Below are 18,448 nucleotides of genomic sequence, written 5' to 3' on the forward strand. Positions count from 1 at the left end.
AAATAATAATTGAGAGAAGTGGAATTCAAACCCACTCTTCAGGGAACACAGCACTGCTAAGGTCATGCTGCCTGAGTTAGTGGTGTGCTGAAGTAACTGCCTGCCCTCCTTAGTGTCCAAGATGGTCATGAAATATTGCTGTACCAAGAAGACAATAGGTTCTAAATTTCTGGTTCACACCAGTCTCCCCAAGAGGTGCAAGGGGGGGGGACGGGGACGGGGACGGGGACGACTCTGTTCTTTGTATCCCTGGTTCTACCCTTTCAATTTTCATTCCCCGCAGGGGCATGTTGCACTACAATGTTTTTTTTTTTTTTTTCTGCTGGAAAATCTCATTTAAACAGATGACATTCATGACCAAACACTTTGATGCTGCATGCATCTGGCGCACTGCCTCGCCGGTTCCCATCGCCTGTTTTCTATACCGCATATTATTGTTTCTCTCATCAGAGCACACACACATCGCGAATAAGCTGACAGCACTGTTTCTGAGGGCAATCAGCCACTACTGCACAGAACACGTGCTTTTAAAACGTCAATGCGGTGGCACCGTTTGTTCCCGAGTTCTTGAAAGTGCTTGGAGAAATAAGCCAGCATTACATCTTTTAAAACAGTGACGTTAGAAAAATGAAGAGAACAACCAGAAATCGGTAGTAGATTTTTATTAAAACATTCGTAGGACAGAAAATAAGTAATTTGTATGGGCTCCATTGTGTTTGAAATGTGCGCCCACATCTTTAAATGACACGTTTGAATTAATACGCCTTTGCATTTCCACAGTCACAGGCGCAAACATTATAATGAGATGTATGGATTTTGCCTTGCACTTTGGCAATTACTGACCCTCCAAAACTTTGCAAGGGGCAAACCATTGTAGACGCGAGTAATTAACCCACCCTCTGACAGCTGTCACTGACCGGAGGATGGCTGCTGTGTGCAATTCCTGATGCGGCGACACTTGGCTCTTGTTGAGGACAGGCAGGAAAACAAACCTTTGGCGGAGGTGCCGGACGATGCGGTACCAGATTAATAGAACCTTATTCATGACATTTTTCTGCACAAACAACCACCCCTTATCCAAGACACATTACTGTAATCAAGTCAAACTTTTATACCTGTATAACAACTTAGTTATAACCGTTAAACTAATCTGTATGTTTTATGCCAGTTTCGTTGCCCAACTGAGCACAGCAAGACATAATGAACTTCATTCCCGACTTGTCTGTAGCCAGGAGCCAACACTACCCACACAAAATCAGCGTAAAGAATAACTGATTAAGAATATTGCAGCGATCCCAGTTCCCGCAGGCAGACGCATCACACAGAATCGCAGGTGGAGGGCAGGCACGAACCCGGGACCTCTCGCACTCCTGCATAACGCCGATACCGCTGTAGGAAAGAACCGGCTCCCTTGCAAGCCTACCAACCCTGCTGCTGCCTTCCCCCGTGCATGCTTCCATAATTTCAAGCAGTGTATGACAACCTGCGTAATCTCATTCATGAATAGGTCATTGCAATAAAGACTTGGACACACTGCGATGCGATATGTGATTTATCAGTCGCGCTGGTCAGTGTGTTATGCTTTGCGATGCGATTTTACAGAATTGGTCGATCAATCGCAAAGTTTAAATATTTTGCAATGCGATTCCCTCGCGTTGGTCAGTGTGTTATACGGTACCAATGAGTTCACCGCGTTCAGTCATATGACTAGAGACACACATGCATGTATTCATTCATTCTCTCTCTCTCAAAAATAAATTTCATCTGTTAGCTAAACAGTAAATAGCTCCACCACTTATTAAACTGACTGACATTCATATGTAGTCTCGTTTAGATTAGCAGTACTGTTACACACGTTTTACCCATGTTTAGAGGAATATATATAGACTGCTATATAACATATACATGTATATACACAAATATATTGTAGCGATCTCAGTTCCCGCAGACAGGCGCATCACACAGGGCGGAGCGTATAGAGCTTATGTCTTAATAAAATACATTGATGAAATAAAACAGGCTCAATATTAAATGTAGCTGTTTTTATTTATTTATGTAAGCAGTTATTACAAAATATGGTATATGTACGTATTAGTATTAAACTGTTAATTTATGCTTTCACGCGATTTGATTGGCTCTTGTAATGTTTGAATGTTTGTATTTGCATATCCCCTGATAAGCATTACAAAAGCCAATCAAATCGCGTGAAAGCACACAGAGCTTATTAGCATACAAACGCCAGGTTTAGCGGGCCAGATAATTATTTAGCTAAATGTTAAATCCTGTAATTAGAGGGCGTGGGTAGGTTTCCGCTTGTTTTGGGCTTTATTTGAAGAACGAGGTCGCTATTTTTCTGTCAGAAATCTGGCAACCCCGTAGGGGACCCAGATTGTAAAGGGTACTGAATCGGATACGACACCAGGACTGGCAAGCGAGCTGTTTACTGGCTGGGTGTTGCAGCCGCTGGCACAGCCTGGTTCTCCTCTCTTTACTGTAGTCCCGCTTCTCTCATGCTCTCAAGTCTCTTATCTGTGTCCAGGGTGCGCCACCGCTGCACCAGGCACCAATCCCAAGGAGCCACCGCTTCCCCCCCTCGATCCCCTGAGTGCAACATCTCGTCCCTTTATTCTGCCAGCAATGTTGCAACTGGAGACACTCACGCTGCAAGCCGAGTTCCTGAGTGGTGGTGGTATTACCGCCTCCTCTACCGTCCCCTAGCACCTACAACACTGAGCTGTAATCTTTACAATATTATTGAAAAACCCTCTGGTGGCCAAACGATGCTTTCCAGGCTGGGTTTCCATGCAGGTTAAAAACTCCCAAATCTCTCTCCTTTATCGTGAGAATGTGTCGGAGCAGCGCATTAGCACACACGATCCTCACACCAAAGGAAGTGGCGTATGTTCACTCGACCTCATAACTAAACTGTTAGAACTAAAGGCTGTACCAACGGATACTTTATTAATAACCGAGATCTGCTGGAAGTAGCCCTGGCAAGCGTCTTTGACCAAACAGCAAAATAAATATAAATAAATAAATAAATATGCATTCAGTAATCAAGCATACAGTAACCAAGCACACTGCACGGGTTTAGACACCTCTTCATTCAGTATTTTTTTTACTTGACACCATTTATTCAACGTTTCAAATTATTGCCATTTGACTCATAAAACGATAGTGCTTTATAGCTGAGTCGTTTTATAAGCGAGGTTATAACAAGTAACTGAAGCTACTAAACATTTGTAAAAAAGGCAGCCCTTTGCAATTAATAAATAAATACATAACGAACAAAGCCCTTTGCAAAGCACAGACAGGTATGTTTTCACCGTTCATGTTTGGTTATCGGATAGCTGCTTGCTTAAGCCTAGACTTTTCTGTCCCTTGGTGATACGATGCAATTCACTGTACCCTTAAGTAGCATCTATCACGGGTACACAAAACGAGTCACGTTTGGACCGCAAAAGGTATTAAATTAGCACACCTGGGACTTCGGCCCGTGGTCTCCTGTATTATTGCCATTATAAGACTATTATGTAGAGGGGAATGTGGTCCTATTGTTGTAGCCTGTTGTCAGGTGAGCAGATCTATAATCGGGACATTGTGAGTAACTTCCAAATTCCGAGCTACAGGCAAGCGCCAGGGTCTTTATTTTCACTTTGGCAACGTTTGATCTAATATCATATGGAAAGTGAATACAGAGACTCTGAGTGATATTCAGAGTGGAATCTTTTACTTTCATTTTTTTTTTTAACTCACACACTCAAAAATAGAAAATTCGGCCAAATTTTTGCTCGTTAAGCTTTAATAGGTTAATTTAATAACAAAGTCAGGAAATACAGACATTATGAATTTATTAAATATGTGCTGAAAACATTACTGCGTATTAACTTTCAGTTCAGGGCGGGCCATTGATGTAGTTTCCCCTAGAGGCCGCTAGAGGGTGCAAAGTAACTTAAAACTTAACTTACACAATCAAAAACACAATTCTAGCAAATTTCTTATTCTTGAGCTTTATTATTATCCATTTAAAGGGGAAAAAATTAGGAAAATAAAATACAAATTCTAAAATCATTTACAAAAATAGTAAAACAAAATACAGCTGCAACTTCAGTCCAAGCCACATCTATGCGATTTACACCTAACCCCTAATATTTACCATCACACCGAACCCCTAAACCTAACTTACACTATCAAACCAACACTAACTCTGTTACTAATATTTCAGCACCTTTTGCACCCTCTAGCGGCTTCTAGTGGCTACTACATCCGACGCTCACTTAGGTAGTACGCAGTAACATATTAACCTATATTTTATAAATTAATCAGTAATTTCTGTATTTTCTTATTTGTCTTCAAATGACCTATTAAAGCTTAACGAGCTTAACTGGCGATTACTGCTGCAAATCTAGTCCCTTTTCTGCCTAAGAAACGGCTTCGTCTCTCTTCGTGTCTAATCTGCAAACCAGGTCCTTCCAATATGAATGAAAACATTACATAGCTCAATATTTCTACGTGTTAATTGGTTACTTCATAGAATCTGATCAACCCGGTGATACACGTTATTTAATGTGCTAGGTGTAGTGCATCAATACCATGTATTGCAAAACTACATTAACCTAAGAATGGGTTAAACTTTTAATGTTTACTTGTAGTGTGGTCACATGGAGCCCCTAGAGTTTTGAATACAGCATTGTGTTTTGTCTGTGATACTAACATTCTTTTTTTTTTTTTTAGCTTATAAATATTAATGTTGCATCCCCACAACGCTTATTCTGGACACATCTGCTGAGTTCTAGAATCAAAGATTACCTGATTCATACCAGATCCTGGCAGTATCATTTGTGTGTGAGTAGATAGATCGATATTCTGGTTATTCATTCACCTTGTAAAAATAATGAACCCTTAACACCCTCTGCTGCTGACCTACCTAGAAATACTGATTGTAGATACTAATATATAATTGAATTAATAGTTATCATATTAATTAATTGTTTTATATTCTGCATGACTACATTACCCATCTTCTTGGATAGAAATAAGACTCATGTTGCATAGCAGTTTGATCCATGCCTGGTTTTACTAAGACACACCTTATTGTATAGGCACATGAAATATACTCAACCTTTGTTCAGTGTGACCAAGTTTTAGGTTGTGCTTATTTAGCGCCATCTGATGGTCTGAGTACAGCAATATGTTACATGGTGGGCTTGCTTTCCCTGCTGTCAGGCTACGTAACCCCCACAGGCAAGGGTGTCAGTCACACTGCCTTTCTGGTTTTAATGAAACTTGAGGACCAATTTATTTAAGTTAACAGTTGATCCTAGATCCGTGGTTCTCAATTCACCTCTGTATTTAACATGTATTTTAGAAGGGCAACATCATTTTATAAAAACACAGACAAGGGGAAGGCATTCAGCCCATATAATCTGGTCTGGTTCAGACTTGCTGCTCAGTCGAAATCCTCTGATTAAATCCAGCCCATTTGTTTTTCGGGCGAGAGAGAGAGAGAGAGAGAGAGAGAGAGAGAGAGAGAGAGAGAGAGACTGCACGAGTGGGAAGGGCAAACAAAAAATTTCTGAGGGAGTTAACTACCACGTCATAACAGCTACCTGCTGCAGTGTCACTTCGAAATATCACTGATCAACACTCACTACTACACAAAATGACAGAATTGAGTATAGTTACTACATCAAATAACTTCAGCTAGGATGACGCAGAAATGAACCCTTAGCGGTCCATCAGGTCCAATTTATTTTCACACGCGCTGTTTTAAATATTTTTTTCCAAGAGTAAAGCAGGTTTAAAAGGTATTGAATCGCAAAAGGACAGTCCTGCACCTCCAGTCAAGCCCCATCCCTTGTTCGCTGTATTTTTCACATACCTCTTTATAGACGTAGATACTCTCCCGATCACTCGTTTCGTCACCAAACTCCTCAACAATGCGATTCAAGTCATTATTTTATTACTGTAACATCTTCAAAAAGCTCTGCAAATGTCTGTGATATTCTTTGAGCGCTGGATATGAAGCAGCTATCTCCTTTATGTTCGTGTTATCTCTACGGTGAAAACCTGCAAGTTTGTCAGAGAACTCTCTGAAATACTGAGCAGCAGGCCAGAAATAAACTCACCATGGATCTTGGATTTTATGGAACCCACGGCGATCTCCAGCCCATTAAATATCAATGGGGAATGCACTGAATACACCGACACTTTTGACGATGATGATGCTGGGTCAGTCATGAATGGTAAGTATTTCTTCATCGTACAGCTTGCAATAAAATGATAAAACTTGCGCTCTCTCTTGCGCTCTGTGTGTGTCTATGTGTATATATATATATATATATATATATATATATATATATATATATATATATATATATATATATATATATATATATATACACACACACACACATACATACACACATTTCAGATTGTAGCTAAGATTGTAAATGTCAATATTGATAAATAATGCATACAACATTGCATATTCAGTCACCATTAATATAATAATCTGTATTGTGACTAATGTGCCACATATACCCCCACTGTGCAAAGCACACCTAGCCTCAATGGCCACCTCCCCCCTTAAAACCCAGCAGTCCAGGTCAAAGTCTTGGGCCGGGGAGGGAGAATTTACTGGACCCATGGCTGAAAATGCTGTCCGCTCCCCTGCCAGTAGTGGCATGGCTGACAGCATGGCGGTTCACTCCCGCAGCGGAAAAGCTGCTCTGTCCCGTTGCACCCCTGGCAGCAGAAAAAACAGCCAGGGGCAATGCTGTCAGCAGACTTGCTGACAGCTTCCAGGCTGACTCATTCAGCCGGGGCAGTCCAGGCAGCGGAAAGGCTGTTGAGGAAGGTGGTCTCCTGACCTCTCCCCCCTTCTTACCCAGCAGCTCCCTCTGGTGGGTCTTCAGCCACACTGACCCCTACGGCCAAGCAAAGCTGACTGCGACCCCTGAAGCGAAGACCCTAGGCAATGCAGAGCCGGAAGCGACCCCAGGCGAAGCGGAGCAGCTGGCAACCCCAGGCGATGCGGAGCAGCAGGCAACCCCAGGCGATGTGGCAACCCCAGGCGATGCGGAGCGACAGGCAACCCCAGGCGATGCAGAGCACGCGCAGGCAACCCCAGGCGAAGCGGAGCAGCTGGCAACCCCAAGCGATGTGGAGCGGCTGGCAGCTCCAAGCGATGCAGAGCACCAGGCAACCCCAGGCGATGTGGAGCGCCAGGCAACCCCAGGCGATGCAGAGCGGCAGGCATCCTTGGGCAAAACGAGGCAGGCATCCTTGGGCAAAACGTTTTTGGCCTTCTTCTCGGCCACTGCGGCCAGGCGGTTCTTCCCCATGCTTCCATCAGTAGCCTATACAAGGGCTGCTGGACCGCCAACATCTAGTCCTGGTCCTTCTGGCGAAGGGAGAGTTAGCTCCTGCTCCTCTCCCCCTGATGGTGATGGAGGCAGAGGCAGCTCCAGGTCCTCTTCTCGTGATGGTGGGGAAGTGATACCAGCAGGCATTCATCCTCTGCTGGTGGAAAGGGACCCAGCAGGCATTCACCCTCTACTGGTGGAAAGGGACCCAGCAGGCATTCACCCTCTACTGGTGGAAAGGGACCCAGCAGGCATTCACCCTCTACTGGTGGAAAGGGACCCACTAGACATTCACCCTCTGCTGGTGGACGGGGATCCAGCAGGCATTCACCCTCTACTGGTGGAAAGGGATCCAGCAGGCATTCACCCTCTGCTGGTGGAGGTGGCGGAGGCAGAGGCAGCTCCTGCTGCTCTACTCCTGGCGGTGGAAGCGGCGGAGGTGGGAGTAGCGTGTAGTCTACCCTTGTTACAGGGGACTGGTGCGTCTCTCTCTCACTTGCAGGGGACTGGTGCGTCTCTCTCTCACTTGCAGGGGACTGGTGTGGCTCTGCCTCACTTGCTTACTCCTCATACTGACGGAAGGGACAGTTGGCAAACAGATGGTCCTGGTCGCAGAGGGAGCACCCCGGCGATGGCTTGTTATATCGCCGTGGATGCCTGGCCATTAGGCGACACTCCTCCTCCCCATCCTTCACCTCTTTATCCTCCTTCTGTCCCATTTTATTTATTTATTTTTGTAATCCAAAAATTACACACACAAAAAAAAAAATAACAGTCCTTTTTTTCCCCAAAACTGCGGTTTCTGCTCTGGTCTGCGTCTAGGAGGCGCTGGTAATCCCACGGTGACACCACGTGTCACGAAGATGGCTGTAGTGGGTGATGTCAGACCTGAGCCATGAACCAACAAATAAATAACAGAGAGGTGGAGTTTGGTGAAGCTGAGCGATTGGTTTCACTCAGCATTTAATAGTGGACAGAAAATAAAAGGTTGTAAAGACAAACAAAACGCAGGACACGGCAATTTCACCAAAATAAAGAGACAAACAAAACGGACTACACAGACAAACACGGTGAGCTGATATTTTAACTATTGCTATGATTATTACATCTGTCTCCAATCCCATTCTCAACTCACTGAACACACAACCCCAAGTGAGTGAAAACATGCTGCTTTTATACAGCTGTACCGAGTCTCAATTGCTAATCAATCATTCAATTGGAGTCTCAGTACAACTGCACGTGAATTAATAAAGTGCAATTCCCCGTGCTCACATATTATTACATTTTACCTGCACGTGAATGACCCCTAACTGCCAGCCCTTGTCTCATAAGATACTGGATACATTTCAGCTGCTCTAAAAAACACAAGAGATAACTTTGCTTTGCCAGATCACACTTTTATAGAGCTGCCCTTTAACCCTGTTTCTCTTGTAAAAGTTTCCCGCAGTAAAAGCACAGCAAAGTGTAATAAAGCATGGTAAAGCATAGGCAAGCATCATAAAGACTAGAGCTGTATTGTAAAGCAGGTTTAAAACTATGGTAATGCATAGTATTATCTTGAAAAAAGCTTAGGAAAGCTGGTACACGTTTATAAGTGCTGTGAGGTTATGACAATTATTTATTTACTAATTCTTAGTCACTTGCATGTGATCTTTTAAATATTTTAGAAATATATTTCACAATTTCTATTTTTTATTGCAAACTCATCTTAACATCTGTGTCAAGATGGCTTGCAGGTGATGTCAGACCAGGAAGTAGACAGACAATAGTACTGGGTTATGGAAACATTGATGCGCATGTTTGATTATAAATAAAAGGTTTAAACAAAAACACTTTACAAAATGGCACGGCGGCCAAAATAAACAGACACAGAACAAAATAAAAACAAGTATCGTGCTGGTGTATACCCAGCATGCACAGCGCTTGTTAATATTCTGATGTTTCTCTCCTACTCATGACTCCCGTTCCACCTCTGAACACACTAACCCTGAGTGAGTGATCTTTGACTGTTTGTATGCAGCTGTATCAGGACTCAATTGCTAATCAATCATTCACAATCTTCACGTGAACTAATTGTGAAACATCCGTGCCCAACTACAAATATACATTTCAAATCCCCCCGTGCTACACAACCCGAATTATACCCTATGCGCCAATACATACACACCGACAATAACACCCCACAAAACATAAACAATACACACACACACCGACAATAACACCCCACAAAACATAAACAATACGCACACACACCGACAACGCAATACGCACACACCGACAATAACACCCCACAAAACATAAACAATACGCACACACCGACAATAACACCCCACAAAACATAAACAATACGCACACACACCGACAATAACACCCCACAAAACATAAACAATACGCACACACCGACAATAACACCCCACAAAACATAAACAATACGCACACACCGACAATAACACCCCACAAAACATAAACAATACGCACACACCGACAATAACACCCCACAAAACATAAACAATACACACACACACCGACAATAACACCCCACAAAACATAAACAATACAATCACTGTAAAGCCTTGAGCGGTAAAGCATATTAAAAAGCATGACTATAGTATATAGAACACAGGAAAACAGAATGCAGTGGTAAAGTTTAGATATTTTTAAAAGAAGATCTTTTTAATGTTACTATTTTATAGCCAGTGAGGTAGAACTGTCTCTCTTGGGGTCAGTAGCCTTTTACCCGGGCCCTGTCTTTAATGTCACTTTTAATGAGCAGTATAAATATCTGTGCCTAATAAAAACGTCTGACTGCATCTGGTAGTGCATTCCTGAAAAAAATGAATGCTTTTATTACTTTTGAATGCAGTTGTTTTGACTGTACTCTGTTATCCATGTTTTATTCATCGGCATGGCTCTTAAAAGGACAGCTTTCTTTGGTCAGCTCTGACGTACTGGTGAACTGCAGTAATGTGGCACATTCCTGTTTTTAATGTTATGTCATGAAGTTCACCAAGTTTGTTTTAATTTGTTCATGACAATCTATTATACAAATACATTCTGTTGCTAAGCAGGCGGTGTATCATTTAAAACCAACACTTTTACAAAACATTGATATTCACAAAATGGAGATGGAAGATGGAAGTAAACATTGACTTACATTTTTAATGAAGGAAAGTGGTGGTTCAGACAGGGAGCTCACTTTGAATCCGTCAATCAAATCAAGCTTATTAAGCGTTCATAACCAGACAATTGTACCTTATTGCTAACAACGTAATTACTTGTCTAGTGATTGTCAGGGAAAGCATTTAAATCTTACCTGATCCACTACCTCCCTGCTGTGAGTTAAAGTTCACCTCCTCCTCTCTAGCCTCCACCTGTTTTTTGGCTTTGTCTAAGGGGGAGGACAGCTATCCTGCCCCCTGCTCATGGCTTCCTACAGTCAGCCTCTCCACTTAGCAGCAGAACAATTTATAGGCAGGGGTTCCCAGAGGCAAGGTCAAAGGCCAAAGATGCATTATATATGAAACGTGTTATTCAAGAACGTATAATATGCATAAAAGTGTTACTGTGTCTAATCTGTAATAAATATTTGATCTATCACATTAGTTCCCTGACTGAACTTAGATTACAATGATTTAATGGTAGAAGAATGCATTCTCTGCCCCCAGCTCCTTACTGCCTTGTAAAAGATAATACCTTCAAATGCATTCGGGTAGCTACAGTATTCTTACTGGTGATTTATTCATAGAAAATGCAAACATCCATGGCATAAGCCATGCCATCCAGGTTTGAATTGCTGGGCAGTGTGGCGTGGTATTTGATATGCCCTCCATGTAACCCCCCTGACACTGAAAGTCATGTATGCTTTCAACCTTCTACAACACTGATGAAGACATTAGCCAAAGGTTTGTCTCCTTTAATGTTCATCTGAAAAAAACAATAATAGTCTCTTCTTGTGAAAGTTCTTGGTTAAACTACAAGTTACATAAACTTCAGTAACCACATCAACTAAATTGGAATGATCTAATATAGACAGTCTGTCTGCATTGCAGCATTGGGATATGTTCCACTAATATTTTAGTGGTTTCTGGCTTGAGAACATATTTGTTTAAGAACATTTCTGAGTCTTCTTTGTTCCGAATGTTGGCTTTGTAAAGGGAAACTGGAGTTTAGATTGTTTTGTATTTTAATAAGAAGAGAAAACTGCTGAACTGCAGCTGCATCCATAAACATCCTTCAGCACAATCACCTTTCTACAGCTAAATAAACCATCATTGATTTGAAACTATCATTATTCACGGTGTTTGGTTTCCAGTTCTTAATTATCCCCTCTGGGGATGAAACACATGGGAAGCAGCTTCTCCAATCGTTTCAACATTTCATTGCTGATTCATAATCTATTGCTGGTTTTAGTTTTCTTGTTTTTTTATTGCAAGGAAGCTCACATGGAGTGAAGGTAAGACAGAAGACACAAAAGCCCTTAATGGGAACTAACTAGAATCATGTTGTAATGTCTTGACAAAATATCCCAAAGAACCACGCCGTGCTTTCAAGGATGTACAGTAATGAAAAAACTGAAAACAAACAGGAACTGGAAACCAAATAGCACGAATGATAAGTCAGAGAGAGACGTTCTGATATTGAGAGTATCAGATTGTAAGGATATAAAGGGGTGTCTGTCAGTTCATCAATTCATTTATATTGTCACATTTTTGCATTCGTCTGGAGAATTGCTTATGAAATTATGATTACACACATGATTGCTAATCCTTATTCTATACCATTCTGTAACGCTGTTATATGTCCCGGCTATTACTTGTTTATCATCCTGAGAGCGCTGATTGTGATTCACAGCGAGACCGGGAGGTCTTCAATGCAAGGAAGCTCACACAGGTGTTGAAGGTGCGATGGATCAAAGTAGTCTCACTTTCTAACCTTTAGTATTACAGAAAGCCCTTGTTGGGAACTAACCATCTTGCAATGGTCTTTGGTAGAGAAAATATTGCTATGAACCTTGCTGAACTGAAAACTTCTTTAAAAAAAGTTTCAAGAATGAAAAAGGAAACAAAGCAAGAAGGCCGGCATTGTTTCATTCTATTTATTCTGTGGTTTTACCTGCTGCAGAGGGAGTGAATCTGGAAAGCTGAAGACTGATAAAGGAAGAAAGCTGTATTTTAAGTTTTAGAAAGGCTGCTATAACCCACTGGTCATCTGTGTGGGTTACCTAAGAACATAAGAACATAAGAAAGTTTACAAACGAGAGGAGGCCATTCGGCCCATCTTGCTCGTTTGGTTGTTAGTAGCTTATTGATCCCAGAATCTCATCAAGCAGCTTCTTGAAGGATCCCAGGGTGTCAGCTTCAACAACATTACTGGGGAGTTGATTCCAGACCCTCACAATTCTCTGTGTAAAAAAGTGCCTCCTATTTTCTGTTCTGAATGCCCCTTTGTCTAATCTCCATTTGTGACCCCTGGTCCTTGTTTCTTTTTTCAGGCTGAAAAAGTCCCTTGGGTCGACACTGTCACTACCTTTTAGAATTTTGAATGCTTGAATTAGGTCGCCACGTAGTCTTCTTTGTTCAAGACTGAACAGATTCAATTCTTTTAGCCTGTCTGCATATGACATGCCTTTTAAGCCCGGAATAATTCTGGTCGCTCTTCTTTGCACTCTTTCTAGAGCAGCAATATCTTTTTTATAGCGAGGTGACCAGAACTGCACACAATATTCAAGATGAGGTCTTACTAGTGCATTGTACGGTTTTAACATTACTTCCACATTACTACTTGATTTAAATTCAACACTTTTCACAATGTATCCGAGCATCTTGTTAGCCTTTTTTATAGCTTCCCCACATTGTCTAGATGAAGACATTTCTGAGTCAACAAAAACTCCTAGGTCTTTTTCATAGATTCCTTCTCCAATTTCAGTATCTCCCATATGATATTTATAATGTACATTCTTATTTCCTGCATGCAGTACCTTACACTTTTCTCTATTAAATGTCATTTGCCATGTGTCTGCCCAGTTCTGAATCTTGTCTAGATCATTTTGAATGACCTTTGCTGCTGCAACAGTGTTTGCCACTCCTCCTACTTTTGTGTCGTCTGCAAATTTAACAAGTTTGCTTACTATACCAGAATCTAAATCATTAATGTAGATTAGGAATAGCAGAGGACCTAATACTGATCCCTGTGGTACACCACTGGTTACCACACTCCATTCTGAGGTTTTTCCTCTAATCAGTACTTTCTGTTTTCTACATGTTAACCACTCCCTAATCCATGTACATGTGTTTCCTTGAATCCCAACTGCGTTCAGTTTGAGAATTAATCTTTTGTGCGGGACTTTGTCAAAAGCTTTCTGGAAATCTAAATAAACCATGTCATATGCTTTGCAATTATCCATTATCAATGTTGCATCCTCAAAAAAATCAAGCAAGTTAGTTAGACACGATCTCCCTTTCCTAAAACCATGTTGACTGTCTCCCAGGACCCTGTTACCATATAGGTAATTTTCCATTTTGGATCTTATTATAGTTTCCATAAGTTTGCATATAATAGAAGTCAGGCTTACTGGTCTGTAGTTACCTGGTTCAGTTTTGTTTCCCTTTTTGTGGATCGGTATTACGTTTGCAATTTTCCAGTCTGTCGGTACCACCCCTGTGTCAAGAGACTGCTGCATGATCTTGGTTAGCGGTTTGTAAATTACTTCTTTCATTTCTTTGAGTACTACTGGGAGGATCTCATCCGGCCCAGGGGATTTGTTTATTTTAAGAGCTCCTAGTCCCTTTAACACTTCTGCCTCAGTTATGCTAAAGTTATTTAAAACTGGATAGGAACTGGATGACATGTGGGGCATGTTGTCAGTATCTTCCTTTGTAAAAACTTGTGAAAAGTAATCATTTAATATATTTGCTATTTTTTTTTCTTCATCTACGATTTTGCCATTTGTATCTCTTAAACATTTAATTTCCTCTTTGAATGTTCTCTTGCTGTTATAATATTGGAAAAACATTTTGGAATTGGTTTTAGCTCCCTTAGCAATGTTCATTTCTATTTCTCTCTTGGCCTTTCTAACTTCCTTTTTGACTTGCGTTTGCAGTTCTGTGTACTCTTTCTGCGTACTTTCTTTTTGGTCCTTTTTTAATGCTCTGTAAAGTGCCTTTTTTCGCTGAATATTTTTTTTAATTGATCTATTAAACCATTTTGGCAATTTAGTTTTACATTTAGATTTGTCTACTTTAGGGATGTAATTGTTTTGCGCCTCTAGTATTACATTTTTGAAGAACAACCATCCTTCTTCTGTGGGTGTTTTCTCTGTTTTACTCCAATCTGTGTCATACCTTCATAGTTTGCTTTTCTAAAATTGTAAACCTTAGCTTTAGTCATTACTTTTGTGGTTTTAAAAAACACTTCAAATGAGACCATGTTGTGGTCTGAGTTTGCCAGTGGTTCTCTGACCTCTGTTTTAGTTATTCTATCTTCGTTATTTGAAAAGACTAAATCAAGGCATGCCTCCCCTCTAGTCGGTGCCTTGACAAATTGTGTTAGGAAGCAGTCATTTGTCATTTCCACCATTTCTATTTCATCCTTCGTGCTACCCACCGGGTTTTCCCATTTTATTTGGGGGAAGTTGAAATCCCCCATTAGTATGGCTTCTCCTTTGCTACACGCATTTCTAATGTCATTGTATAACAGATTATTTTGCTCACCATCTGAATCTGGCGGTCTATAGCATGCTCCTATTATTATGCCCTTTGAATTTTTGTCCGTTATTCTGACCCATATTGATTCGGTTTTATTTTCTTTGTCCAGGTTTAACACCTGGGCTTCAAGACTGTTTCTTATGTATAGCGCTACCCCTCCTCCTCGTCTGTCCTGCCTGTCTTTCCTATACAGTGTATACCCACAAATATTACATTCATCCCCATCACTCTCAGACAACCACGTTTCTGTAACACCTATAAGAACATAAGAACATAAGAAAGTTTACAAACGAGAGGAGGCCATTCGGCCCATCTTGCTCGTTTGGTTGTTAGTAGCTTATTGATCCCAAAATCTCATCAAGCAGCTTCTTGAAGGATCCCAGGGTGTCAGCTTCAACAACATTACTGGGGAGTTGATTCCAGACCCTCACAATTCTCTGTGTAAAAAAGTGTCTCCTATTTTCTGTTCTGAATGCCCCTTTTTCTAAACTCCATTTGTGACCCCTGGTCCTTGTTTCTTTTTTCAGGCTGAAAAAGTCCCTTGCGTCCACACTGTCAATACCTTTTAGAATTTTGAATGCTTGAATTAGGTCGCCACGTAGTCTTCTTTGTTCAAGACTGAACAGATTCAATTCTTTTAGCCTGTCTGCATATGACATGCCTTTTAAGCCCGGAATAATTCTGGTCGCTCTTCTTTGCACTCTTTCTAGAGCAGCAATATCTTTTTTATAGCGAGGTGACCAGAACTGCACACAATATTCAAGATGAGGTCTTACAAGTGCATTGTACAGTTTTAACATTACTTCCCAAAAATACAACTTACCTTGGAGTTAAATTCAACACTTTTTCACAAAGTTTTCATCATCATTACCTCACGTGCAGTACTTCAAGTTCTAGAAGTTAGTGCAGTAGCTTCAAGTTCTAGAATTTTGTTTCTGATACTTCTAGCATTTAGATAAATACATTTAATGGTTGTCTTACCTGAGTTGTTGTTCTTGTTTTGATGCGGTCTCCCTTCTGTTTTTTTGTTGATTTCTCCCCCCTTCCTTTCTAGTTTAACCTCTGGTGTTTTACTTTACATTTCACTGTTTGTTAAAGTATTTAAATGAATAGCAGTGGAAAAATGTAAGGCTTTCCTGTGGAGCTGTGTACCAGTTCTCCAGGAGGTGTGTCTGAATGGGATCTCCACATGAAAGCTCCCAGGAGGGGAGGGGAATGAGCTGAGAGCAGCAGTGTGCAGCAGGGATCTCAATCACTGTCAAACATCTGCAGAGCGCATTATTATCACAGGAGGAGTCTGAAGAAACAGTTTCGGAATGCAAGCCACACAGAACAGGGGCAGTCTTGAGAAACAAACCCTGGCGAGCACTACAGCGAAGCTACCCTGTCATCCGTGCTGCAGTCCTGCTGTAACTTCCAGCTTTCTGCTTCCCTGAAGAGATTCTGAAGTAGCTACACTGGAAAAAAATGTTATAAAAGGTTGTTCCATAACTGGTAGCATAAGATTTAGGAAAGTCACCGGTTTTACTACCAGTTTTGGTATCATGTACTATTGTACACATGTGTTCATATATTTATATTTAGCCTGTAACTGGTTGAGAATATCAGTCTGGGGGTATAGGGGGGGTGTCTGTCTGTCCATCCTTGCGTCTGCATGTCACACTTACATTATTGCATAGATCTGAAGAACCGCTTATTCCATTTGTCATGAAACTTGGGTTTAACGTTATTTAGCAAGCATTATTGAGAATACCAGATTGGTGAAACCTACAGGATGTTGGTCCTCAGCTAAGATTGGCAGCTTGTCTTGAAGTGGATTGGGAGCTGTCTAGTATGACCTCCCCTGGTGGATTGGGAACTGTATGGCATGACTCGCCCTGGTGGATTGGGAGCTGAATGGCATGACTCCCCCAGGTGGATTGGGAGCTGAATGGCATGACTCGCCCCTTTACCAGGCCCTGAGATCCAGGAACTTCATGCAGGGGGTTTCTCCATTCTACAAAACCTGTTGATTTCAAGTAACTTTAGACTTGACTTCAAACTACACTTTAAGACTCTTTTTAGGAGCATTTGAGTGAACTGGAGCAGTTTGGCTTTGAATGGAAGGATTTGTTCATAAAGGAAATCATACACATCCCAGGAACATTTAGTAACACAGTAGGAAAAAATGAAAAATGCAGGCAGTATTAAATACAAAACTATGAACTGAACCCCATTCAGACAGTAATATAAATAAGCTATTAGGAGGAACGTAGAACACAGCCTGCACTCACAGCAATACACTTGAGACTCGCGAGAGAAGATCATGTGAGACTTGCTCTTATTAGATATGCTAATGTCATTCTGAAACACATTCCCATTATATTTTATCACGAGGGATAGCCGTTTACAAGTGTGCAGAACCAAAGTGGTAATAAAGGTCAAAGAGAATGCTTTGCAATGATTAATCCTATAGCAGTTTCCCACAATCATGTTCAATTTCACACTAAAATAAATGTCTACTGTTGTTTTCCCCTCATTATTAAGAGAAAAGTCTTGATGTGTCAGACAATAGCAGCATCTTTATTTCAACCAGCCTGTTACAATGCACTGTCATCAGGGAAGCATGCACGGGTGTTGAAGGTGAAATTGATCATTAGATCCTTCTCACTGTCTTACCTTTAGTATCACACTGATGATGCAAAAAGCTCTTGTGTGGGACTATTAAAATGACCTTGCAATGGACTTTAGCAGATATTGCTTTGAACCTTTCTGAGCACAATCATTTTACAAATACATTTGGGTTCACTTTGTCAACTCCTTTTAAGATTTTAAAGACTTCAATCCTGTCCCTCCTAATTAGTTTTTGTTATAGACTGAATTGATTCATTGGCGCCATTCTTCAGAGGGATTAGTTATTAAGAGTTGCTCTTGGTGAGCTCTCTCCAGGGCCACAATGTGCCGCTGGTGCTGTGAAGATCAGAACTGAGCTCTAGGTGTGGTCTCACCAGTGCGTTACACAACCTCATCATAACTGCTATTCGATTTATACACTTGTGACTATGTGCCCCAGCATGCTGTTTCCTTTAAGTCCAAACTGCCTGGTTGCTGACAGATATTTCTAGCAGAGATGCTTGTCCAAGATTGATTCGATTCTCACAAGGGGTCAGGCCAGTAATGATGTCAGACAGACACCCCCCTCCCCCCCACCACACACACACACACACACACACACACACACACACACACACACACACACACACACACAACACACACATAAAGGGTAGCTTCTATAAAGTTTTTGGTTTCTGAATGAACACAGAACATGTGGAAAACTGCAGTTTTGTGAGGAGAGGAAGCTTGGAGGCTTGCAGAGTCATTATTTTCTTTTGGCACAGA

Source organism: Polyodon spathula, chromosome 27, assembly GCF_017654505.1.
Source record: "Polyodon spathula isolate WHYD16114869_AA chromosome 27, ASM1765450v1, whole genome shotgun sequence".
Taxonomy (NCBI): Eukaryota; Metazoa; Chordata; class Actinopteri; order Acipenseriformes; family Polyodontidae; genus Polyodon; species Polyodon spathula.